The sequence below is a fragment of the Orcinus orca genome, chromosome 20 (assembly GCF_937001465.1).
Source record: "Orcinus orca chromosome 20, mOrcOrc1.1, whole genome shotgun sequence".
Classification (NCBI taxonomy): Eukaryota; Metazoa; Chordata; class Mammalia; order Artiodactyla; family Delphinidae; genus Orcinus; species Orcinus orca.
In genome coordinates, this window is record NC_064578.1 from 31,671,670 (window position 1) to 31,696,271 (window position 24,602).

The following is a 24,602-nucleotide window of genomic DNA, read 5'->3' on the forward strand; positions in this document are numbered from 1 at the left end:
TAGAAGGATACTTTGGTACTATCTCTCTGGAGAAGGATGTTGGCAAAAATTTTTAAATATGTTCAATAGTTTAGCTGCACGCAGGTAAACTGGTGTACATAAACTCATTTAGGAATTTATCCTAAAGAGATATCTGAGGATAAACATAGATGTTTAACTACTAGGGTGTTCATCAATGCCTTGTTTAACATAGTGAAATATTGGAAAGAGCTTAAACATTCTACAGTAGTAAGTTGTGAGTAAACTGTGGTCTTTTCCTTTCCTGCTGCCATTTAAATGGTGTTGTAGACATATATTTGTCAACACAGAAGCTTGTGCATTCATGACGATTAGGTTAGGCTCAGGTAACAGAGAAGAAAAAAGGTGTTGCTTCAGTGTCTTATGTGAAAGTTTAGGGCTGTGATGGGGCTCCTCAGTCTTCTAGAATTGAGCTCCTAGATTGTTGCTCTGTCAGGAATGGTAAAAACCCATAGCACTGAGTAGCCATCAGAGAGTGGTAAAAAGCACATGGCTTTCCTCTGCACTGTTCCTTCTTTGTAAGGATGTCCTTATTCTTCTCAACAAAGTTTGGAGCTTTCTTGTTTGTGTGACTGGCGTGAACTTAGGCAGGGCTAATGAAGACTCTCGACAATGGGGCTGGGAATATGGGACTCCAGATGGTCATGATTCTGTCTCCCTGATTAAGCTGCTTTTAACTTTTGTTGGCTCTTTCACTTCCATGATATTCTAAATTAATAAACAGTCAAAGTTAGGAGAAACATTGTTTTTTCACCTTTGATGCTACAATAATAAAAGGCATTTGTGGAGGGTGAGTCAGGTTTATTTCAGTCTTTCCCAGCATAGCCCCACGTGTAACTGTGTTGGGTGATCTCTAGACACCAAGAAGCGTTTGTAAAGATTTTCTTTACAAGCCCATATTTGTGGGCTTCTATGAAAAGGAGGCAGCGTTTGTTCATTAGGATGGACCCTGAAGCACGGAAAACTTCACCAGTCTTACTGGAACACTCGATTCAATCAAATTAGATAGGAGAGCATCACTTCAATTCCAGCATCGCAAGCCCATAGCCCCAAGCCAAAATAACTGGCACTAAGTGTTGACTGTGATGACTTCTGGGAGGCAATAGATTTCTGGGAATCTGGGTGAGGTCTGAGAATTAGGGGGTTCCAAAGGAACCCTGAAGTCAGTGGTGAAATGGTGACATGTTCATGGCAGGCAGAGCCCTGATTTCCTGGGTAGGAAAGAGTTAGACACAGCATCGGTCCTGGTTGGGGAGCAGTGTATCAGCTTATACATTTTCCCCAGTTTTATTGAGATACTATTAACATAACAGAATTTTATTTATTTAAGGTGTATAATGTAATGATTTGATCTACGTATATATTGCAAAATGATTACCACAGTAAGTTTAGTTAACCTCCATCACCTCACATACAACTTTTTTTCCTTGGGATGTGAACTTTTAAGATCCACTCCCTTAGCAACTTTCAAATATTCAGTACAGTATCATTAACTATAGTCATCATGCTGTACACTATATCCCCAGGACTCATTTGTCTTGTAACTGGAAGTTTGTTTTTGACCACCTTCACCCATTTCTCCTAACCCCACCCCCTGCCCCTACCAAGCATCAATCTGTTCTCAGTTTATATATTTTTGATAGCATCTTCCATTTTACTGCTGTTTCGTAGGTCCCTTAAATGTGCATTTTCACCAGAGGCGTTTAAAACGAAAATGGAGGGAAGTCAATGGTGAGAGTGCTTTACTCTATGAGGGGCTCATTGGATTGCAGGAAATGGCAACAAACTTGAGTGAGTTTCTGTACAAGGAAACTTTTGTGAAAGAATGAGAGGTATCCTATAAGCTCCCAAGTAAGAAGTATGACTAGGGGAAAAAAATCTGGGATCAGGAATTGTAAAGCTTTCAGGGGTCTGGTAAGCTTGACTGACCAGGTGTCTCTGATTTCTGGTGGGAGTACAAGGTTGGCTTCTACAGATACAAAAGACTATATATAAAATAGAGAAACAACAAGGTCCTACTGTATAGCACAGGGAACAATATTCAGTGTCCTGTAATAAATCATAGTGGAAAAGAATATGTATACATACATATATATATATATAACTGAATCACTTTGCTGTACAGCAGAAACTAACACAACATTGTAAATCAACTACACTTCAATTAAAAAATGAAAAAAACAAAGATGGCTGCTACAAAATGGCTGCCCTGGCCACCTCCAAGTCTACATAATCCTACAGTTTCATCATCCAAAATTAACTGATGCTGTTTCTTCATGTTCCAAAAATCTGATAAAATAGAATGTGATTGGTTCACCTTAGGTTATATGTTTATTCATTGTCCAGTCAGCTGTAGTTGAGGGGTAAGACAGGGTCTTTGAGAAAATATAAAGGGCAGATCTTCTAAGAAGGAATATGGAGCAGGTAGAAATGATTAGCAGAGAAATGATTTGCATCTCTAATATATTGATATTAAACCCAGAAGGAGAAGAAAAAGTGTTGAGCTCAAAGGCTAGAGGGTAGATTTCTGGGAGAAAGGAATGCATGCTGTGTTTTTCCTTCTTGTGGCTTCTCCATTTACTTCTCTACCATTTTTCTAATTACTACCAGCAGAGCAATCAATACAAGGTTATCAACAATATGGACAAGTTAATTAAGGTGAGCAAATTAATCAGGTAATTAAGTGGCCTTCCCTGAGAAGGTGAGCCTGTTGAGGTGTTAGTGACATTAGGTCACATCAGATTGTCTTTATGCAGACTCTTAGGAATCATGGTAACTGTGGATCACGTCAGACAGAACTAAAAGTTTATCCTATTCATGGATGGGCACACGATTTCTCGTGGTCTTATCCATAATAAGTCCATATTCTAATACACTCCTAGAGCCTTGGTCTCATTCTCACTGTATGAGCCCTTTGTTTCAGTGGCAGACATGGGTAGTTAATAACCCAATACTTATTCTTTCCTTTTACTCAATAAACAAAACTCCAATCTATTCCTGGTGGCCCTGCTTAAAGACTACATTTTCCAACCTCCCTGGTAGCTAGAAAGCAGCCAATGAGATTAAGTGGAAATCATTGAGTGGTTCTTCTGGTGTTCATTGAAGAGGCTGACCCAGCTGGGAGATATACTCTTTGTATTTCTGTTATTATATTTTTCAGTCTATAATTTCCTTTTGGTTCTTTTTTAAAAACACTTCTATCTCTTTGCTGAGATTTTTTATTTTCTCTTTTGTTTCAGGAGGACTGTGGTTGACTGTTGGGGCATTTTTGTGATGGCTGCCGCAAAGTCCTTGTCAGATGATCCAGCATCTGATTCATCTCAGTCCTGGTGTCAGTTGATTATCTTTTCTCATTCAGATTGTGATTCTCCCGGTTCTTGGTATGGTGGTTTTCAATTGTATCCTGGACATTTGGGCTATCGTTGGTAGGAGACTGTGGGTCCTATTTAAATCTCTTATTTTAGCAAGTGAACTAGGCTCAGTCCCTGGCATGCTTTCGTGGGCTGGTGAGAGGGGGAGCTGATATGAGTCTAGGATGAACATGTCCAATGGCCGTTTAATTTTCAGAGCCTTTGTGGTATGATTTTGGTCAGCTTGGTACTGCTGGGGCTCCAATTGGCCTCTAGTAGAGCCTCCTTAGGGGATAGAGGGGTTTCCCCAGGCCAGCAGAAGAGTGGCACTTGGTGAGATAGGAGAGTCTCAAATCTTCAAGACAAAGAGGGTTTCTGGGCTGGGCTGCTTCTTGAGGCTGGATATCTCTCAGTGGTGCTGGGAAGTTTCTGGCCCTATGAGGAAGGGGAACACTTCTTCCAACTGCTCGTTTTGGGGGGCAGAAAGAAGAAACCTGATTCTGCTGATTGAAACCTACCATACCAGCTTTAGATAAAATATCTCTGTTCTTAAGTAAGAGGAAAAAGGTGCTATCATATTTTAGCCGCTGTTATCTGTATTGTCTGTAATATGCTACAGAACTTAATCTTAATTGACATAGTATCTAAAGGAGGGAAGGACTGAACTAGTAGTCCCCAAAGTTGGCTGACCACTGGACTGAACAGTCTGACAACCCCATACCTGTAACTTATTCTCTCCTCCTTGGCCACAGGCATCCTCTCCTCTACATCAGAAAACACCTTCTTGGGTGAAGGGACAGAATGACTGTTTTGAAAGAGCTTAGAGGCTGATAAGCTTGAGCCTGAATCCCAGTTTCATCACTTACTAGACTCATGACCTCATGCAGTTACTTCAGTTACAGCTATAAAACAGTGATGAAATGACAGTGATTCAGGTGTTGTAAAGATAAAAAAATACGATGCATATAAGGCAGCTAGTCTGATAGTTATTTTATCATCATCACCATTACCATTATCTTCTAACCATAGCAAACATTAAGAGTAATTTTATGAGATGAGTCACATAAAATAATGCATATACTGTACACCTGAAGCTAACCCAACATTGTTAATGAACGATGCTCCAATATAAAATAAAATTTTTTAAAGTACTGCATATGAATAATCAGAGACAACGTTTTCAGAGCACTTACTATGAGCCAGGCAATGGGTTACTGTGTTCCCTCATTTAATCCCATACAAACCAGTAAGGTGATTATTGTAACTATAACCATCATTCTCCTTAGGTAAGTTGAAGAGACTGAGGCTTAAGAGCTGAGAACGTTGAGTAGCTCAAGGACAAGAGTTGGAGCTGAGACATGATCCTGGGTCGGTCCAACTTCAGAGTGAAAGCTTTTATCAAGTAGAGTATAGAACAGGAAGAGGTATCTTAGAAGTTGGGATAGTATCCATCGAGCTCTTATTCTGTGCCAGTTCATATATACAAAGATGGACAAAACATGGCCATGCCCTCAAGGGGCTTCCTGTGTGATTGCCGGGGATAGACATGTAAAGAAATATGCACCCTAAAAACTTTGCATTCTGTGAGCTATGTGTGCTTGGGTTTCATTTGGGGCGAGCAGCAGAAAGCAGGCAATTCTAGAGGAGCAGAGGGATGAATTAGCCCTACAGCTCAGAAAGCCCAATTCTGCATTTCCTAAAAGGTCTAGTTTTTAATAGAATTTTGAAGGATCTCTGTTTTCTAGTTCTGCTTTTGGGAAAGCAGCATGACAGCACTTAACAAATCATACCTTTAAAAAAATGTGATGGTTGTGAACAAAGGAACTGTTTGCTTTCAGTTTAAAGCCAGAAAGTACTAGAATGTGCTTCAGCAGACATGGTACTTCCCTTCCTAGAGGTCAGAAGAAGCACCAGGACAGGTTATGCTTTGCTTTTTTTTTGTTGTGGCTTCCCTGACACCTCATTTGCCTTTTCTGCTAGCAGCTTCCACCAGTAGGTGCCAGTTGGTTGGATTAATGAGGAAAAGCCCATGTGGAAAAAGAGATAGAAATCAAGTAAGAAAACCAGAGGCTCAGCTGAGATCGAAAGGCAGATGCTCTTGAACTCACATGAGGTACCACTGGTCATTTCTTTTTCTCAGAAGCCAAATAAATTAAAAACTTCTGCTCTTTGAAAAATACCAGGAAGAAAGTATAAAGAAGAGACACAGAGAAGAACTAAATAGACATTTTTCCAAGGAGGAAATGCAGATGGCTAACAGGCACATGGAAAGATGCTCAACATTGCTAATCACCAGGGAAGTACAAATCAAACCACAATGAGATATCACCTTACCCCTGTCAGAATGGCTATCATCAAAAAGACCACAAATAACAAATGTTGTCAAGGATGTGGAGAAAAGGGAACACTCGTACACTGTTTGTGGGAATGTAAATTGCTGTAGCCACTGTGGAAAACAGTATGGAGGTTCCTCAAAAAAACTAAAATTAGAACTACAGTAGGATCCAGCAATTCCACGCCTGGGTATATATCCAAAAAAAAACCCAAAACCACTAATTCAAGAAGATACATGCACCCCAATGTTCATAGCAGCATTATTTACAATTGCCAAGATATGGACACAACCTAAGTGTCCATCAAAAACAGATGAATGGATAAAGATGTGGCATACACACACACACACACACACACACACACACACATATGTAAATTACTCAGCCATGAAAAAGAACAAAATTTTGCCATTTGCAGCAACATGGATGAACTTGGAAGACATTACACCAAGTGAAGTAAGTCAGAAAGAGAAAGAAAAACACTGTCTGATACCACTTATATGTGGCATCTAAAAAATACAATGAACTAGTGAATATAACAACAACAACAAAAGAAGCAGACTCACAGATATAGAGAACAAACTAGTGGTTACCAGTGGGGGGGAAGGGAGGGGCAATATAGGGCTGGGGGAGTGGAAGGTACAAACTACTGTGTGTAAGATAGGCTACAAGGATGTACTGTACAATACAGAAAATACAGTTAATATTTTGTAATAACTGTAAATTAATGTAACCTTTAAAAAATGTATTAAAAAATTTTAATGTAAAAAGGGAGGAAAAAAAAAAAAGAAAAGCCACAGCCTGGGAGAAAATATTGCCATACATGTAACTCACAAAGACTTGTATCTAGAATATATAAAGAACTCCTAGTAAAGGATAAATTACCCAAGAGAAAATGGACAAAAGGTTTGAACAGAAAGTTCACAAAATAAAATATACAAATGACCAATAAGCACATTAAAAATGCTCACATTCTTAGTCATTAGGGAAATGTAAAAACTACAATGACACACAACTGTATGTCCACTAGAATGGCTAACATTGAGAGATAAGCATGGACATATATACACTACCAAATGTAAGGTAGATAGCTAGTGGGAAGCAGCCGCATAGCACAGGGAGATCAGCTCTGTGCTTTGTGACCACCTAGAGGGGTGGGATAGGGAGGATGGGAGGGAGGGAGACGCAAGTGGAAGAGATATGGGAACATATGTATATGTATAACTGATTCACTTTGTTATAAAGCAGAAACTAACACACCATTGTAAAGCAATTATACTCCAATAAAGATGTAAAAAATAAAAAATAAATTTTAAAAAAGACTGGGAAACCAAGTTTGGGGAAGGATGTGGAGTAACCAGAATTTTCATACATTGTTGGCAGGGCTGTAAAATGGTATAACCACCTTGGAAGCCAGCTTGGTAGTTTCTTAAAGTTAACCATTCCCTTCCCTTATGATCCAGCTATTCTGCTTATGAATATTTAAGCGAGATAAATGAAAACATATGTCTATGAAAAAAACTTGTTCAAGAATTTCACAGTAGCTTTATTCATAATAGTCCAAAACTGGAAACAGCCTAAATGTCCATTATCTGGTGAATGAATAAACAAAAATGTGGTATAGCCAAACAATGAAATACTACTCAACAGTAAAAAGGAATCATCAAGTGGTTAAATAATCTACCGATCTCAAGATAACACACAACAAGAAGGATGGATCTCAAAAACATCCAGGCTGAATCTGAGCCACAGAAATCAGGCACGTATACTGTACAATTCCATCATATGAAACAAACAAAATCATAGTGACTTTATTAGTTTGCTAGGGCTGCCATACAAATACTATGGACCGGGTGGCTTAAACAACAGAAATTTATTTTCTCATGATTCTAGGAACTAGAAGTCCAAGTTCAAAGTGCCGGCAGAGTTGGTATCTTCTGAAGGCCTCTCTCCTTGACTTGTAGTTGGCTGTCTTCTCCCTGTGTCCTCATGCTCTTCCCTCTGTGCACGTCTGTGTCCTAATCTACTCTTCTTAAAACGACAACAGTCATATTGGAGTAGGGCCCACCCATGTGACCTCATTTTAGCTTAATTACCTCTTTAAAAAGTCATGTCCAAATACAGTCACATTCTCAGGTACTGAAGGTTAGGACTTCAACATATAAATTTTGGGAAGGACACAATTTAGCCCATAACGGTGACAGAAAGTTGCTTTGAAGCCAGAGGTGAGAAGGAGTTTGGCTACAAAGGGGCAGAAACTTTTTAGGGTAGTAGAAATTATATGATTATTCTATAATTTAATTGTTCTGTATCTTAATTTGCTGGTGATATGAGCACATACATTTGTCAAAACTCATTGAAATGAATACTTAAAAATGAGTGCATTTTACTGTATGTAAATTATACTTTTATACAATTGATTTAAAATCAAAACCTTCACAATATTTTCAGAATTTTTGGTAATAAAAGTAATACTTGTTCACTATAGAACACTTAATTATAAAAATTAGCAAAAACAAACTATATGCATAATTGTACCACTGTCATAATTTTTTGTATGTCATTAAGATATATTCATATTACATATTTGTACATGCATATCTTTTAATGGCAAGATGCAATACATGGGGTTTTTTTCTATCTCCTTTTTGTCCCCCTCAGTAATATAGTACAAGCACCATTCATTGTCATTAAATTTTATTCTATTACATCATTTTGAATAATTTTATAAATTGTGGACCATCATTTAATTAGCTGGTCTCAATTGTTTGACACTTAGGTCATTTGTAATATTTCTTTTCTTATCATAAGCAAAGCCGTACATTCTCATAGTTAAATCTGTGCACAAATCTCTAATTATTTTCTTAAGATGCATTCTAGAAGTAGAATTTCTGTGTCAAAGTTTAGACAAATTTTAAGGCTTTTGGTAACTATATTTCATACATATATAATTGTTATACATATCATGTCTAATTGAGGAAATCTGAACTATGACAAAGGGGGTATTTAGAAATATATTTGCCAATGGAGAGGAGGAAAACGGTATGTCATTGCTGTTTTAGTTTGCATTTCTTTGGTTGCTTTCACCAACCTATTCTTCCTAGCTCGGCTGTGATGCGATTGGACCCAGAAGTTTAACGCGACGAAGTTCAAAGGATGGAGTGGGAGCGAAGATGGATGACTTCTGATTCTCTAAGTACCCCCATGCCAGGGTCAACCGGCTAATATTGGCCTTGACACTAAACAGATCCCTAGGCAAAGGGATTTTCTGAAGTAGATCCCTAGTTTAATTACAGCCCTGGCCAGTGGGTAGAAAAAATATTTCTGTGTCCAACAATCCTGGTTCAATTTTAGGCAGTTAACACCTACAGAAAGTGAACTAATTCACATTCAAGGGATGTGAGCTATTAGGGCCAACACCCATTCTGTCACCATCTCCTTCACAAGCTCAGAGATCTATTAACACTTTGATCCAATTACTGAGCTCGCCCTTGGGGAATCATCATCAACAACAATAACAAAAAGAAAAATGTTGAGGGCTTCCATGGTGGCGCAGTGGTTGAGAGTCCGCCTGCCATTACAGGGGACACGGGTTCGTGCCCCGGTCCGGGAAGATCCCACATGCCGCGGAGCGGCTGGGCCCGTGAGCCATGGCCACTGAACCTGCGCGTCCGGAGCCTGTGCTCCACAACGGGAGAGGCCACAGCAGTGAGAGGCCCGCGTGCCGCAAAAAAAAAAAAAAAAGAAAAGAAAAAGAAAAATGTCGATATGAAAAGGGGACCACTATTTCTACCATCTCCTTCTAAAAGGAAGGGAGAGTGAGACCAAATAAATGCTTTGTAGTAATTATGGAAAAACAAAGCGCTTCCTGTTGGTAGAGGGGCAAATTTTTCTTTTCTACAACATTCTGAGCTCTGGCTCATGCCCCTGACTTTTGCTCGACTTCCCTGATGAGGGAGAAAGTCTGTTCGTCCTTCAGTCTTAAAAAAAAACCTTGAGACTGGAATGTTCCATAAAGGCAGAGCTGTTGGTGCCGGTAAAAGAACAATGTTGTGTATTGTGAACAGGGGAATTGATGAGGTCAGACCCACTCCAGGGACATGAAAATATATATTTATATAAGAGGCAGTAAAATTTGTCTGCAATTAAGTTTTCCCCCAACCCTCAAAGCTGTTGTTTGGTTTTAAGCAGATGTTGAAAAGTTTTATCCTGGATTCTGTCTTTATTGATAGGATGTCTTTTGATCTGCAGCCAAATAAAAAATCTGGTTGTTATTTTGGATTTGGAAATTTCCTTTAAATAAACATATTAGTTAAGTATGTAAATCTGCTTATCATCACTTTGGGCATATTGCCAGAGTGGGAAACATCTGGGGCCTAGTGTCAGCCGACTTATTAATTCACACTTAGAGTAAGTTTCACCCAGGTTATTGCTGAATAATATTATCTTGATTGCTTGAGTCAGCTGTCTCTTGACAACAGTTTGTTACGAGTTTGTGGTTTAAATTTTGACTCATGAGAAATCCGCCATCTAAGGTCTGTCTGGGCCTAGGGATTTGGGCTTCCAGCCCCCTTCAGGATTGATTTCAAAAATTAATTGTTAACATTTTGGATTATGAATGGTGGCGATCTGTGTTATTTATCTGAACTGGCCAGCATGTAATTCCGGGAAGGGATTATATGACCTCCTCCTGATAAGCACGGAAGTGGGGTCATTAATACAACTTTCTGCCATAAAGCTCTCTCCACTTTATGGAAGAGCCTCTCCCTCCAATTAAGATGATACTCAGTTGACTTCAGCCTTTAAGTCTAGAGTGAATCATTTTGGGCTGGCCGATGATGGATGGCCGCAGCCTGGTGTTCTCACTAATACAGGTAATAGAGAGTAAAAATCCAGGGAGTCTTCTGCCCCTCACATGCTTATAGGCAAGGAACCCAGCACCAAGGGATCAATGTGTTTGGAGGGCACCCAATGAATGAAGACTTTGTGCTCAACAGAGAAAACGGTGCTAGCCGTTGGTCGATGGAGCAGCTGGAACCCATGTTCCAAGGCCCAGGAGACATAAATCGTGGGAAAGAGGAACTTCAGAGAAGCTGTGTTTATGTGGGTCTCCTTACAACACATCTGCAGGACTTTGTTGGCATAACAGCTAAGGTAAGTAGCACTAGCTGCTATAACAAAGACCCCTAATTGCCACAACAGAAGAGAATGGAAGTGTATTCCTAGTTCACACATCTGTGCAATGTGGGTTCCCGGGGTGGGAATGGGAACTCTGCTCCACAAGTCATTCATGGATCAGGCTCTTTCCATCTAGTGGCCTGGCATCCCTAGGACTTTGGAGATCTCCATCAGGCTGGAAGGTGAGAGAAATGAGAGCATGGAGGGAGATTTTATAAGCCAGGCCGGGAAGTGGTCCTTGTCCAGAACCCAGTCACATAGTTGCATCTAACTATAAGGTAAGCTAGAAAGTATAGTCGAGCCATGAGCCCAGGGGGAAAACATTTGATGCACACTTAGTTTTGCAATAGGCATCTTGGCTATAATAATAACAGCAACAAAAATAATAGTAATAATAGCTAACATTTTCATTTAACATGTGCCGCCCTGAGCTAAATGCCTTGTGTGTGTGACCTTATTTAATGTTATTCCCATTTTATAGATGAGTAAGCTGAGGCTCGGGGGGGCTGAAGTGATTTCCTTAGAGTCACATGACTTGTAAATAGTGTGGCTGAGACCCAAACCCAGCATACGTCTGACTTTAGGTCATGTGATCTCAGTTTTTCTATTCTCTGCCTTCACATTTTCAAATTCCTCTGGCTGGTGTTGGGCCAACCCTCCCCCCCCACCCCGTTTTTTGTCTTGGGCTTAAATAGTGCCCACTACTGACTGAGACGTACAAACTTAGCATCTTCATTAAATCCCCTGTCATTGCCATGAATACACAGTAAACCCCAGTAGGGGAAAGACACTGTTGGATTTTTAGCCATAACCAACACATAGTCCATACTCTGGGATGAGAAATGGGAAGGCTGGTACCATAGATGTTTTTGTCCCAAATAGCACTTCGGTTATAATTTTCTCCTTTGCAAGCAGTGAAGTTTTTTGTTTGCTTGTTTGTTTTGGCGGCGCTGTGCAGCTTGTGGGATCTTAGTTCCCTGACCAGGGATTGAACCCGTGCCCCCTGAAGTGGAAGTACGGATTCTTAACCACTGGACCACCAGAGAAGTCCCTTAACAAACATTTAAATGACCCCTCAAGCCCCTAATGATTCTAAGAATATGGGCCACTTAATTTTTTTGTTTTATCCCAAACTTAGGCCTTCTGGGTAAGTAATGTCTTCTTCTATGACCGCTTATACTCTCTTTACCCCCAGCCTTAGCACTTGTCCTTCAGGACCAGCTTAAGTTCTTCCCTCTTTACCTACCTCACCCCTGCTCCCTCTTTCCTTTCCCCAAGCTCCCTCCCTCTCTCCATCCTTCCTCCCACCCTCCTCTTCCATCCTCCCTTCCATCTTTCTCTTCCTCACTCTCTATCTTCTTTTCATTTAATAAATATCTTCTAAGCACCTACTTGGTACAAGACATACGATAGTAACAAAGAGAGTCAAGAATTCTCCCTTCAAGGGGCTTATGTTTAGTTTTCCACAACGAATTAAAATTTAAATTTCTGTAAAGATGGACACTTAGGTTGCTTCCATATCTTGGCAATTGTAAACAATGCTGCATTGAACTTTGGGGTGCATGTATCTTTTTGAATTTTTTTTTTCATTTCTTTTGGATATATGCCCAGTAGTGGAATTATTGGAACATATGGTAGTTCTATTTTTAGGTTTTTGAAAAATCTCCATACTGTTTTCCACAGTGGCTGCACCAATTTACATTCTCACCAACAGTGTACAAGGGTTTCCATTTCTCTGCATCCTTGCCAACATTTGGTATTTCTGTTCTTTTTGGTGATAGCCATTCTGACAAGTGTGAGGTGATATCTCCTTGTGGTTTTGATAAAGCGGATGTGGTATGTAAGTACAATGGAATACTGCTCAGCCATAAAAAGAAGGAAATTTTGCCATTTGCAACTACATGGATGGACTTGGAGGATATTATGCTAAGTGAAATAAGTCAGACAGAGAAAGACAAACACTGTGTGATATGGACTCTAAAAAATAAAACGAACTAGTGAATATAAAAAGGAAAAAGAACTGGACTCACAGATATAGAGAACAAATTAGTGGTTACTGGGGGGGAGGGGCAACATGGGGGTAGGCAATTAAGAGGTACAAGCTATTATGCATGAAATAAATTAGAAGGCTATATTGTACAACATGGGGAATATAGCCAATATTCTATAATAACTATAAATGGAGTATAACCCTTAAAAATTGTGAATTACTATATTTTACACCTGCAACTTACATAATATTGTACATCAACTATACTTAAATTGAAAAACAAAACAAATGTGACAAAACATTAATATTTACCATTAAAAATAATTAAAAAAATAAATTTCTGTAAGGATATTTTTCATGTGAAGAGAGGTGAGAATCACAAAGTAGCTTTATAATATGGGTGTGAGGAAATTCCACTAAGCTCTCCAGCAAAGTGACTTGTTCCCAGACACCAAGTATGAGGATTCAAATCCAAACCATACACAAAATATAAACTGCTACATGTTTTGGAACATCTGCAATAATTGAACCCAAGAATTTTAAATCCATGAATGCCTGGAAATTACTGCAGTGGCGACAAAACACAGCCCAAAGGCTGTCCCTCTCCCTTTCTAAGTGTATGGCAGGCATTGCTAATTGACCTCAGCATTCTTTGCCACTGAACTCAGATGCAACCTCAGAAACTTTCTCAACACAATGCTGTAGTCAACCCCTACTAATCAATTAGAATTGACATAGGAATGAACTTATTTGCCACCCTTAGAATGCTGTCTACCAATGGTCTTTTAAAATAAACACACAACAAAAGACCTCGACTAGCCAAAGCAATCTTGAGAAAGAAAAACGGAGCTGGAGGAATCAGGATCCCTGACTTCAGACTATACAACAAAGCTACAGTATGGGGCTTCCTTGGTGGTGCAGTGGTTGAGAGTCCACCTGCCGATGCAGGGGACACAGGTTCGTGCCCCAGTCCGGGAAGATCCCACATGTGGTGGAGCGGCTAGGCCCGTGAGCCATGGCCTCTGAGCCTGCGCGTCCGGAGCCTGTGCTCCACAACGGAAGAGGTCACAACAGTGAGAGGTCTGTGTACTGCAAAAAAAAAAAAAAAAAAAGCTACAGTAATCAAGACAGTATGGTACTGGCACAAAAACAGAAATATAGATCAATGGAAAAGGATAGAAAGCCCAGAGATAAACCCACGCACATATGGTCACCTTATCTTTGATAAAGGAGGCAAGAATATACAGTGGAGAAAAGACAGCCTCTTCAATAAGTGGTGCTGGGATAACTGGACAGCTGCATGTAAAAGAATGAAATTAGAACACTCCCTAACACCATACACAAAAATAAACTCAAAATGGATTAAAGACCTAAATGTAAGACCAGACACCATCAAACTCCTAGAGGAAAACATAGGCAGAACACTCTATGACATAAATCACAGCAAGATCCTTTTTGACCCATCTCCTAGAGAAATGGAAATAAAAACAAAAATAAACAAATGGTACCTAATGAAACTTAAAAGCTTTTTCAAAGCAAAGGAAACTACAAACAAGACTAAAAGACAACCCTCAGAATGGGAGAAAATATTTGCAAACGAATAAACGGGCAAAGGATTCATCTCCAAAATATATAAACAGCTCATGCAGCTCAATATTAAAAAAACAGACAACCCAATCCAAAAATGAGCAGAAGACCTAAATAGACATTTCTCCAAAGAAGACATACAGATGGCCAAGAAGCACATGAAAAGCTGCTCAACATCACTAATTATTAGAGAAATGCAAATCAAAACTACAATGAGGTATCACCTCACACCAGGTAGAATGGGCATCCTCAGAAAATCTACAAACAACAAATGCTGGAGAGAGTGTGGAGAAAAGGGATCCCTCTTGCACTGTTGGTGGGAATGTAAATTGATACAGCCACTATGGAGAACAGTATGGAGGTTCCTTAAAAAACTAAAAACAGAATTACCATATGACCCAGCAATCTCACTACTGGGCATATACCCAGAGAAAACCATAATTCAAAAAGACACCTGCACCCCAATGTTCATTGCAGCACTATTTACAATAGCCAGGTCATGGAAGCAACCTAAATGCCCATTGACAGATGAATGAATAAAGAAGATGTAGTACATGTATACAATGGAATATTACTCAGCCATAAAAAGGAATGAAATTGGGTCATTGTAGAAACATGGATGGACCTAGAGACTCTCATACAGAGTGAAGTAAGTCAGAAAGAGAAAAACAGATATTGTATATTAACGGATATATGTGGAACCTAGAAAAATGGTACAGATGAACCGGTTTGCAGGGCAGAAATAGAGACACTGATGTAGAGAACAAACGTATGGACACCAAGGGGGGAAAGTGGCAGGGGTGGTGGTGGTGGTGTGATGAATTGGGAGATTGGGATTGACATATATACTCTAATATGTATAAAATGGATAACTAATAAGAACCTGCTGTATAAAAAAATAAATAAAATAAAATTCAAAAATTCCAAAAAAAAGTAATAATACAAAATTGCTAATTGGGATAAAAGAAGAAGCGAGATCAAGAAAGGAATCAAGGGGCTTCCCTGGTGGCGCAGTGGTTGAGAGTCCGCCTGCCGATGCAGGGGACACGGGTTCGTGCCCCGGTCTGGGAAAATCCCACATGCCGCGGAGCGGCTGGGCCCGTGAGCCGTAGCAGCTGAGCCGGCTCGTCCGGAGCCTGTGCTCCGCAACGAGAGAGGCCACAATGGTGAGAGGCCCACGTACCAAAAAAAAAAAAAAAAAAAAAGAAAGGAATCAAGAAGGAGATAGCACATAGAGTAGATATTTGTTCTGACCAAGGCACCCTACTGGGGTTGCGGCATGGAGTGTCCAGTGGCAAGAAGCTAGGATGGCAGGTCACTCAGCCCAGCACTGTTCATGTCCTGATAGCCATAGTTTACTGAATGTGGAAAGCGCCAGAATAGAGATGAGAAATAAGCATCACTAAACGTAGGTCTCTTGTCATCACGCCATTCCTATTGCCAGAACAGACCAGCTCTCCTCCTCCCCACACCCCACTCCATTTGCATCTTTGTCCGTGTGGCCCTAATGGAGAAGAGGGGGCCGTGAGCCGTCGGTTAGCAAGGCTCACGGACTTGGTTAAACAGAGCTCTTCCTGCTCTCCAGAGAGGGGCTGGAATGAGAGATGGAGTTTCTGCCAGGGCAACAGGAGATGGAGTTAGTGGGCAAAAATCTATTATCAAGGGCTTCCCTGGTGGCGCAGTGGTTGAGAGGCCGCCTGCCGATGCAGGGGACACGGGTTCGTGCCCCGGTCCGGGAAGATCCCACATGCCGCGGAGCGGCTGGGCCCGTGAGCCATGGCCGCTGAGCCTGCGCATCCGGAGCCTGTGCTCCGCAACGGGAGAGGCCACAACAGTGAGAGGCCCGCGTACCACAAAAAAAAAAAAAAAAAAAAAAAAAATCTATTATCAAGGTGTTTTAGTAGCCTGAGAGCAAGGATGCCCCGTAGCCAAGGTAAAGATTCTAATTTTTACCATGTTCACTTATATGTGTGTTTGTGAGAACATCTATGCTGTCGTGGAGCTGGCTTTCCAGGGTGATTTCAAGGATACCTGCTCTCTCAATAAACGTGCTCAGACAAGAACAGAGAAAAAACAAGTGATGTGCTAAGGTAGGAACAGGTGAAGGTAGGAACAGTCCACCCAGGGTCCAGGCAATGAAGGGTGCATAGGCTGTAGAGAATTTAAAACAATGATAAAACTGACTAACAGTTGTTTTGCTTTTCATTGTCACCATACTCCAGCAATTCTAAACGGCTGTCCCCATCCCTAATGCTGTGCCTTGAACAGCACCTTTGGAGCCTGCAGGGACCATCGGGGTAGTTAAGCCCCATGGTTGAGGTTGGTTTCCTGTCCCACTTTTCCACACTGCCCACTCCTGTCCTCACCCATTACCAGCCCTTTGGGATGTGAAGATTCATGAGGCACAAACTCCAAAGACTAAGTAAGGACACATTTGTTGTAAAGACAATTAATATTTTGTTTTATTAAATAATTATCGGATGGTTGTTTTCTTGGAATAAGGGGAAGCCTTTATAGGGAAGAGGCTGAAGAGATGGGGGAGGGTCAATCATGTAGGGTCATATGACTATGATATGGAGTTTGCACTTTATAATTCAAGAAAGGGGGTGAGAATTAAAGCTCTTCACTGCTTTTCCCACCCCCCCACCACCCTGCTTATCTCCCTAATTTGCATTATTGCTTCTTTTGCTTTGTCACTTTTCTGTTTCTAGTTTCAACTGACTATTCTCCATCACATGTCCGTTTCCCTGTCTCCTGAGAGTTTACCTATCCCACTTGCTCTCTGATCAGTTATTTACCTTCTGAATTTCTTCTCACTGGCATCCAGTTTCCCAATGTGGTGTTCTCTCTAGTCTGTATACTTGCAATCTGTTGAGGAAGGAAAGTTTGAATGGCTCTGGACCTCATTATGGTCATTGGCAATTGTCAGACACATCAGTTGTTTAGGTTGGAAGAGATCAATCAGATGAACGTATATCTTCCTTTTCTCATGAATGAAATTTATTACCTTGGACTTTTCTTTGAGCCTTTTGGGGAAAAAAAGATGAGCCTGTAAGTGAGGAGGATTGAGAAGGAAGGAAAGGAGCTGTTGAGGCCTGGGAGAGTTTAGAGAGAAGGGTGCATGTCAGCCAGTGATTCCCTTGCCTGACCTCTGGGCTGAGAGAAGTTATCTCTGTCTTCAGAGTGTATTTCTCTTTTCAGTCTTCAACAAGACCTTCTTTCTTCTGACCTTTGGCTGTAGATTTGAGAAAAAAACAACCATTTAAGAACTTAAAATGTAAACTAACTTAGGGTGGAGAAAGTCTGGTTATCCTCTGACTGAAGAAAAAAAATAATGGTGTTTTTTTTTTTCTCTCTCCCCTGCTCCCACACATATACTCGCAATTTGTCAACAGTTGGTGAGAACTTGCTGCTAGATTCCACTCTGACATAGGTCAGGTGGATTTTATCTTTTACTAGGGTGGAATATGATACCTACGGAGTCCTTGCTTTAGCTTCTTTCTTTTTTAAAACAAAGGAAAATTATAGGAAAAATGCAGCAAGTTATAGCAATGAATGGCTGAAGTCCTAGAGGAGAGGAAGGGCAGGCGGATCTGGGCTTCTTGTCTGAAAAGAGTACCTGCCTTTTATTTTAGAAAGAAAAAGATGACACTTAATTTCAGGTTTCTATAAGAAGGAGGGTAGAATTGAGCCCTGGATTTGGGGGGATTCCCTTGAGGAAGACGGCTCAGTGGGGTTCCTTAGATATTCAAGCTCACCTGTTTTCACCTATTGTGATGGTTGCAGAAGCCCCTTATATCTTCCGAATTCCTGTTGAGGAGTTAGACCCAGTAAAGTATGATCCCTGTAGAGATTACTTTGGAGATTCAAGAGCAAATATATCCAAATGTGACTTGAGAACCTGCCAAATATTATGTAATCATTAAGAATTTATTGATCACTCGCTCACCCATGGATCCCAACCTTGGATCCAGATCAGATAGACAGTATCCCCATCTGGATGGGGAATGAAGGCACACCTTTATTATACTAGGATTCTTTTCATTTCAAGTGACATAAAACTTGATCCTAACTGGCTCAAACAAAAAGATAAATTATTGGTTCATGTAAGTGCAAAATTGTGGGGTGTCATTGTGTGTATGAGTTAGTTATTGATGAGTAATAGATCCCCTCAACATATAGTCGCTTAAAACAGCTATTTATTTAGCTCAAAACCTGTGGATCAGCAGTGTAAGCTGGGCTCAGTTGGAAGGTTCTGCTGCTCTCCACTGGCTTCCCTCATTCATCTGCAGTTAGCAGTGGATGGGGTAGGTAGCACTGCTTCTGGCAGTTGGCTAGGATGCTTGGCTCTCCTCTACCTCATCTCTCCTCCTTCAGCAGGCTAGCCCAGGCTTTACTGCATCCTGACCAGATTCTAAGGGAAAGAGTAAGTGCAGACCATGACCTCCACTGTCATTGCACTGGCCAAAGCAAGTCACGAGACCAGTTCGTATTTATGGGGTAGGAAATTCTCCGTCTCTTAACGTTCTCAGTGAGAGAATCTGCAGACACATTCCAAAGGGTTTGGACGCAGGGAAGTGTAAAAACTTGTTTACTTTTTTCTCCAATTGATCTCCTTAAGGTTGGCTTTAGGCAAGGCTATACCTGGGGCTTGAACAATGTCATCATTCTACTCTGTTGACTTCAGCCTCCAGCTCCACACATTGGCACAATGGCTGCAGCAGTTCCAGCCCTCACATTCAAGTCTAGTGGGAAAGGACAGCCCATCTGATTGCTTACTGCTTTCAGTCTCATTGGCTAACTGGGTCTTGTGTGCCTATAACTAAATCAATCTTTGTGGCCAGGTGATGAAGTACATTGATCAGCCCAGGTCTGGCTACATGTTTCACCCATTCACTGGAGATGAAGCCCCACTAGAAGCATAAAGGTTGAGTAGGGGAGTGATCGAACCTCAAATAAAAATTGTTGGCTCTTGCCAACAATGGATGGATGCTGCTGGTGACAGTGATAGTGGCAGAATGACAACAGACATCCATAACATACCCATAACAGAACGCAGCGCATTTGCTGGTTACTTAGACTAACACAGTAGGTTAGGAGAAGTGCAATGTATCCAAGATCTGAGCCCAGATATTCAGATCTCAAATTCTGCATTTCAGTTTGAATTATTTTCCTCCTCAAGACTGAGCATAATTCTTACATGATATGAGGTATATATGGTCCTGCCTGGAGGGACTTTTACTTTGTAATAGAAATATCACCCTGATGGCAGCTGTAGTTTTTCAGGATCATCTTCTACGTGTTGTGGGATCAATACACTTTCAAATACTTGCCCATTCACCAAGGCATTATCTCCCCAAACTTCTTTGTCCCTGCTTATATTTGTCAACTTTACAATCCTTTTATTACCAGCAAAAGCTTTGGGAAGCAACAAATAAAAGCAGGGATTATAAAAGGATTCTTATTAAAGCATGCTTTCTTTGAGCACAGAGTACAATGCCTTCCGTTCTCCCCTTGTGAAAAGATGTGTTTTCTTGTTTAATTAGAACAGACCTCCATTCCATTAGAAGAGGACAAGTAGGGCAGCAGGATTGAGACTCCAGGCCCCAAGGAAAAAAAGATTTATTTATTTCAGCTCCAGCCAACTTTAAGAGCATATTGCAACTTTGTGAAATATTCCATCATATTCCGAGATGGATGAATACATGTAAAGCACTCTGTCCCCACTGCACGGTAATTGGTCATAGTCTCCATTTTTGTTGTTAGTTTTGTTGTTGTTGTTCCTTTGCAATTAAAGTCTGTGATGGAGAATGCAAAGCCAAGTGCATCAATTAGGGTCTTAGCAGGAAACAGATGGCACACTCAATTTGGATAATTCGAGGGAAGCTTAGAAAAGGATTGTTTGCAAAGATGTGAGCAGGGTTAAAGGAAACCACAAGGGACAGTGTTGTACCCTAGCGTTAGCAGCCATGGGGGATTGTCTCACATAGAGCAGGGGTTGGCTCTATATAAGACATGGTCCATGGGCCAAATATGACTCGCTACCTGTTTATGAAAATAAAGTTTTATTTAAACATAGATGTGACCATTTGTTTACATATTGCCTGTGACTGCTGTCACATTTCAAAGGTGGAATTCAATAGTTACATCAGAGGCTGTATGGTCTGCAGTACCTAAAGTATTTACTATCTGACACTTTACAGAAAAAATTTACATCAGTGCCAGGACAAGGCAAGGGTCTTAGAGTCAGTAGTGCCTTAAATTTTGCATGCTAGCCACCGCACTTGTCTCAGCTTGATTTGCTGACTCCCAGCTTCCTGTTAGGAGCTGTGGCTTTCTGGACAGAGATTCAATCAGTGCATGGCAACTCTGCAGCTATGGAGATGGGGAACACACGCCACAGTCTCCTCCTGGCTTCCAAGCCCTCGTATGGCCTCATCCACTTGGAAGGCGCAGGGCCAGGGGGCCAGTTAATAGGGTTCATAAAGATCAGCCTCCTGGGGAACACAGTAGGGGAACACAGAAGGGTGAAGACAAGTGGAGAGAGAGTCCATAGGGCAAACCAGAGGACAATTGTTATGAGAGATTTGCTCCTCTATCCAGGAAAGGCACCATGGTACCCAGTAGCCCCTGCCAGCGCTTCTCAAACTTCTACATGTACCTGAATCACCAGGGGATCTTGTAAAATGCAGATTCTGATTCTTTAGTTCTAGCGTGGGGCCCAAGATTCTGACAAGCTCTGAGATGATGCCAACGATACTGGTCCCTGGACTGTGTGACGGGGTTCCAGGGGAAAGAAACGAGGATATAGCCGTGGTTATTCTAAGTTAGAATCCTGGATCTGGCATTGGTGAACTTCGAGGTTTGGGCAAGGCATTTCCTTATTTCAAAACTCGTGTTCTCACCTTTAAAGCAAGCAACAATAATCATACCACCTCAGGGTGGTGTTGTGAGGCTTACATGAGATCATACATGTGAGAACTTTTGTCGCTCAGAAAGCACTGTGAAGTGTGAGCTCTTAGTATCTCCTCAGGCTTAAAGGACTGGGCTCTCTCTCAACCTGAGTGACTCTGTCCTCTCTCTGGCTCTGCAATGCCTTACACAGCAGATGTGCAGGATACCTCTTCCCCATATGCTGTGGTAAGCACATCTCAGCTTCCAGAGAGATTTACCTTGGACAACTGACAAGTGTCAGGAAACTGTGAATGAGGAAGTTTCCATCTAGACCACGTACATGTCCCTATAGGCATGGAGCTTGACAGGATGGGTGGCCCCCAAGCTAAGGAAAGTTGGTATAAACGGTCCATGCAAAGGCATCTTCACCAAATAGGACCTGTTAAACCAGGCCACAAGCAGTGAGACCCTACTTTTTCTTATGGGATGCAGTGATAAAGAAATTACATAGTTATTTGAGAGGAACATAAATAAAGATTAATAGGTTAATGAGTTATTTTCCTTTCATTACTACACTATTGTACTTTATTATAATTGCTTTGCACTCATTTAATTAAATTTGAACTGGGGCCAACACAAGATAATTTGTTTTCCCTGTACTGAACAATGAGTATGCAGATTGGATGTACTGAAGCAGTAATCAGCCCTCTGTTTGCAACACTTTTCTACTCTGAGTAGACATTATAATTGATAATTTGATTGTTGCAGCACTCTGTGCAATATATTTTAAAGCAACATTAACATAATGGAAATTATGTTGTGAGCTTAATCTCAGCTTTTCACTGAGAGGCTATCTGGCTCCTCAGTGTAAACCAGTGAGGGTCTGACAGCCACAGATCTCGCTCTGTCTCTCTACCTCTCTGTCTCTCTATCTCTTCGTCTCTATCTCTCTCCCTCACTCTGCTCTTCATTCCCTTCCTTCCTGTCCCTTCCTCCATCCCTCTCCATACCTCTCTTTTCTGTAATTTTTCCTTCCTCCCTCCTTTCCTTTTTCCCATCTTTCTTCTCTGTCTCTCCCTCCCTCCCTCCTTCCATCCTTTTCTCATTCTCTGTCCTTTCTTCCCTCCTGCCATGACCACATTCACTTTCTTGTCTTGCCTGTTTTCTCCAGGTCCATCAAAGAAAGCAAAAGGATACATGGGGAGTGTGGACAGCAACCCCTCCCAGCTGCATTTCCTACTTCTGAGACCCATTCACGTCCCTGGGACATTTGGGATAAGCCAACGAAGGCCTTTCCTGTAAACAACCAAATGAGATATTATTCAAGGTGGTCAGCACGACAGCCAGAACTACACTTTGTGCCGTTGATGATCGTAATGGATTGATTTGCAAGGCGGTCATGCGCTCTATTTTTTTAAATAAATTTTATTTATTTATTTATTTATTTATTTATTTATTTATTTATTTTTGGCTGTGTTGGGTCTTTGTTGCTGCGCGCGGGCTTTCTCTAGCTGCAGCAAGCGGGGGCAACTTTCGTTGCAGCGCGCGGGCTTCTCATTGCGGTGGCTTCTCTTGTTGCGGAGCACGGACTCTAGACGCGCGGGCTTCAGTAGTTGTGGCTCGCAGGATCTAGAGCGCAGGCTCAGTAGTTGTGGCGCACAGGCTTAGTTGCTCCGCGGCATGTGGGATATTCCCGGAATAGGGCTCGAACCCGTGACCCCTGCATTGGCAGGCGGATGCTTAACCACTGCGCAGCCAGGGAAGCCCTGTCACGCGCTCTCTGAGGGCATTTCTGCAAATATTGGCAGATGAAGAGAAAGCCATTGGTATCGCCTTTCTTCCCCTGGAGCTGCAAACACTTTCTTAAAAAGATGTGCTGCTTTTCTTTATGAATACATTCTGGAAACGAATTCTCTTTGGCCCAAGGGTTTCCTGTCCCACAATGGAAACTCGTTGTGAGGTTCTGTTTAATAATCCCAGGCCAGAGATCTTGGGCACAGGTGGGAAACCTAGTGCCCAGGTGACTTCTGTTGAATTTTCATAACTCTGTAAATATTTGTTTCCGTATTTGTTTTGGGAGGAAGACCACCTGTGAGTGGTTGGAAATGACTGTGTTTGTTTTGGAAGAGCCTGTGGAGGGGATTTTCTGAGTGTCCTTTGTCCTCCTCTAAACTGTCGGGACCCTGATTTTTTGCAAAAATCTAATTTCTTTGAAGAAAAGCCTGTCCTTTAATCTCTTTGCTCTTTCTGAGGCCTGGGCACCCACACTCGAGTCTCCTGTTAGATTTTCAAACGATCTGTCAGTGTGGAGAATGTCCCGACAAACTGCACATGCCTCCGGAGCAGGCAACTTTGGGGGGAAGGCAGATTTATCTCGTAAATGTGCTAAGTTTCTCCTGTGAACACTTGAGCGTCAGAGCTGGCTCTGAGTGTCTTGTTTCATTTTGGTTTTTTCTCTTCTCTTTTATGCTTTTATTTTTCATAGAAAATTGAGCCAGAACTTGACTTATTCTTTTTTATTTATTTATTTTTGGCTGTGTTGGGTCTTCATTGCTATGCGTGGGCTTTCTCTAGTTGCAGCGAGCAGAGGCTAACTCTTCGTTGCGGTGCACAGGCTTCTCGTTGCGGTGGCTTCTCTTGTTGCGGAGCACGGGCTTCAGTAGTTGCGGCATACTGGCTTAGTTGCTCTGCGGCCTGTGGGATCTTCCCGGACCAGGGCTCAAACCCGTGTTCCCTGCATTGGCAGGCGGATTCTTAACCACTGTGCCACCAGGGAAGCCAGAACTTGACTTATTTACACACCAATTACCCAGTTGAGAAGCAGCACTTCTGAGTTTTACTTTTTCCCTCACTGTCTCCCTTTTTGTTTAGGGAACACATCTTTTGATCTCATTGTCATGAGATAGACTCCTCTCAGCTGGATTTACTGCTCTAATTCTTTATTTTTTACAGAAAAATGGCCAAGAGACTTAAGTATTTTTATATTTTACCCCCCTTTAAAAAAAAAAGAAAACCAATGAAGAGACAACTCCGGTTTGCCTGGCTGGAATGTGCTGCTTCTTGTCGACAGGGGCTGTGTTAGAGTTGAGAAGCCCACAGTTGGGATGTGGTCCCAGCTTCTTGCATCAGTCTACCCATGGCTCCAGGGACATTGCTAAGGAAGCCTGCTCCCGAACAAGGACCCGAGGGTGGATTTGTGGAGCGCGGGTTTCAGGTCTTCAGGTGCGCAGCAGTTTCCCACCAAGGGAAACC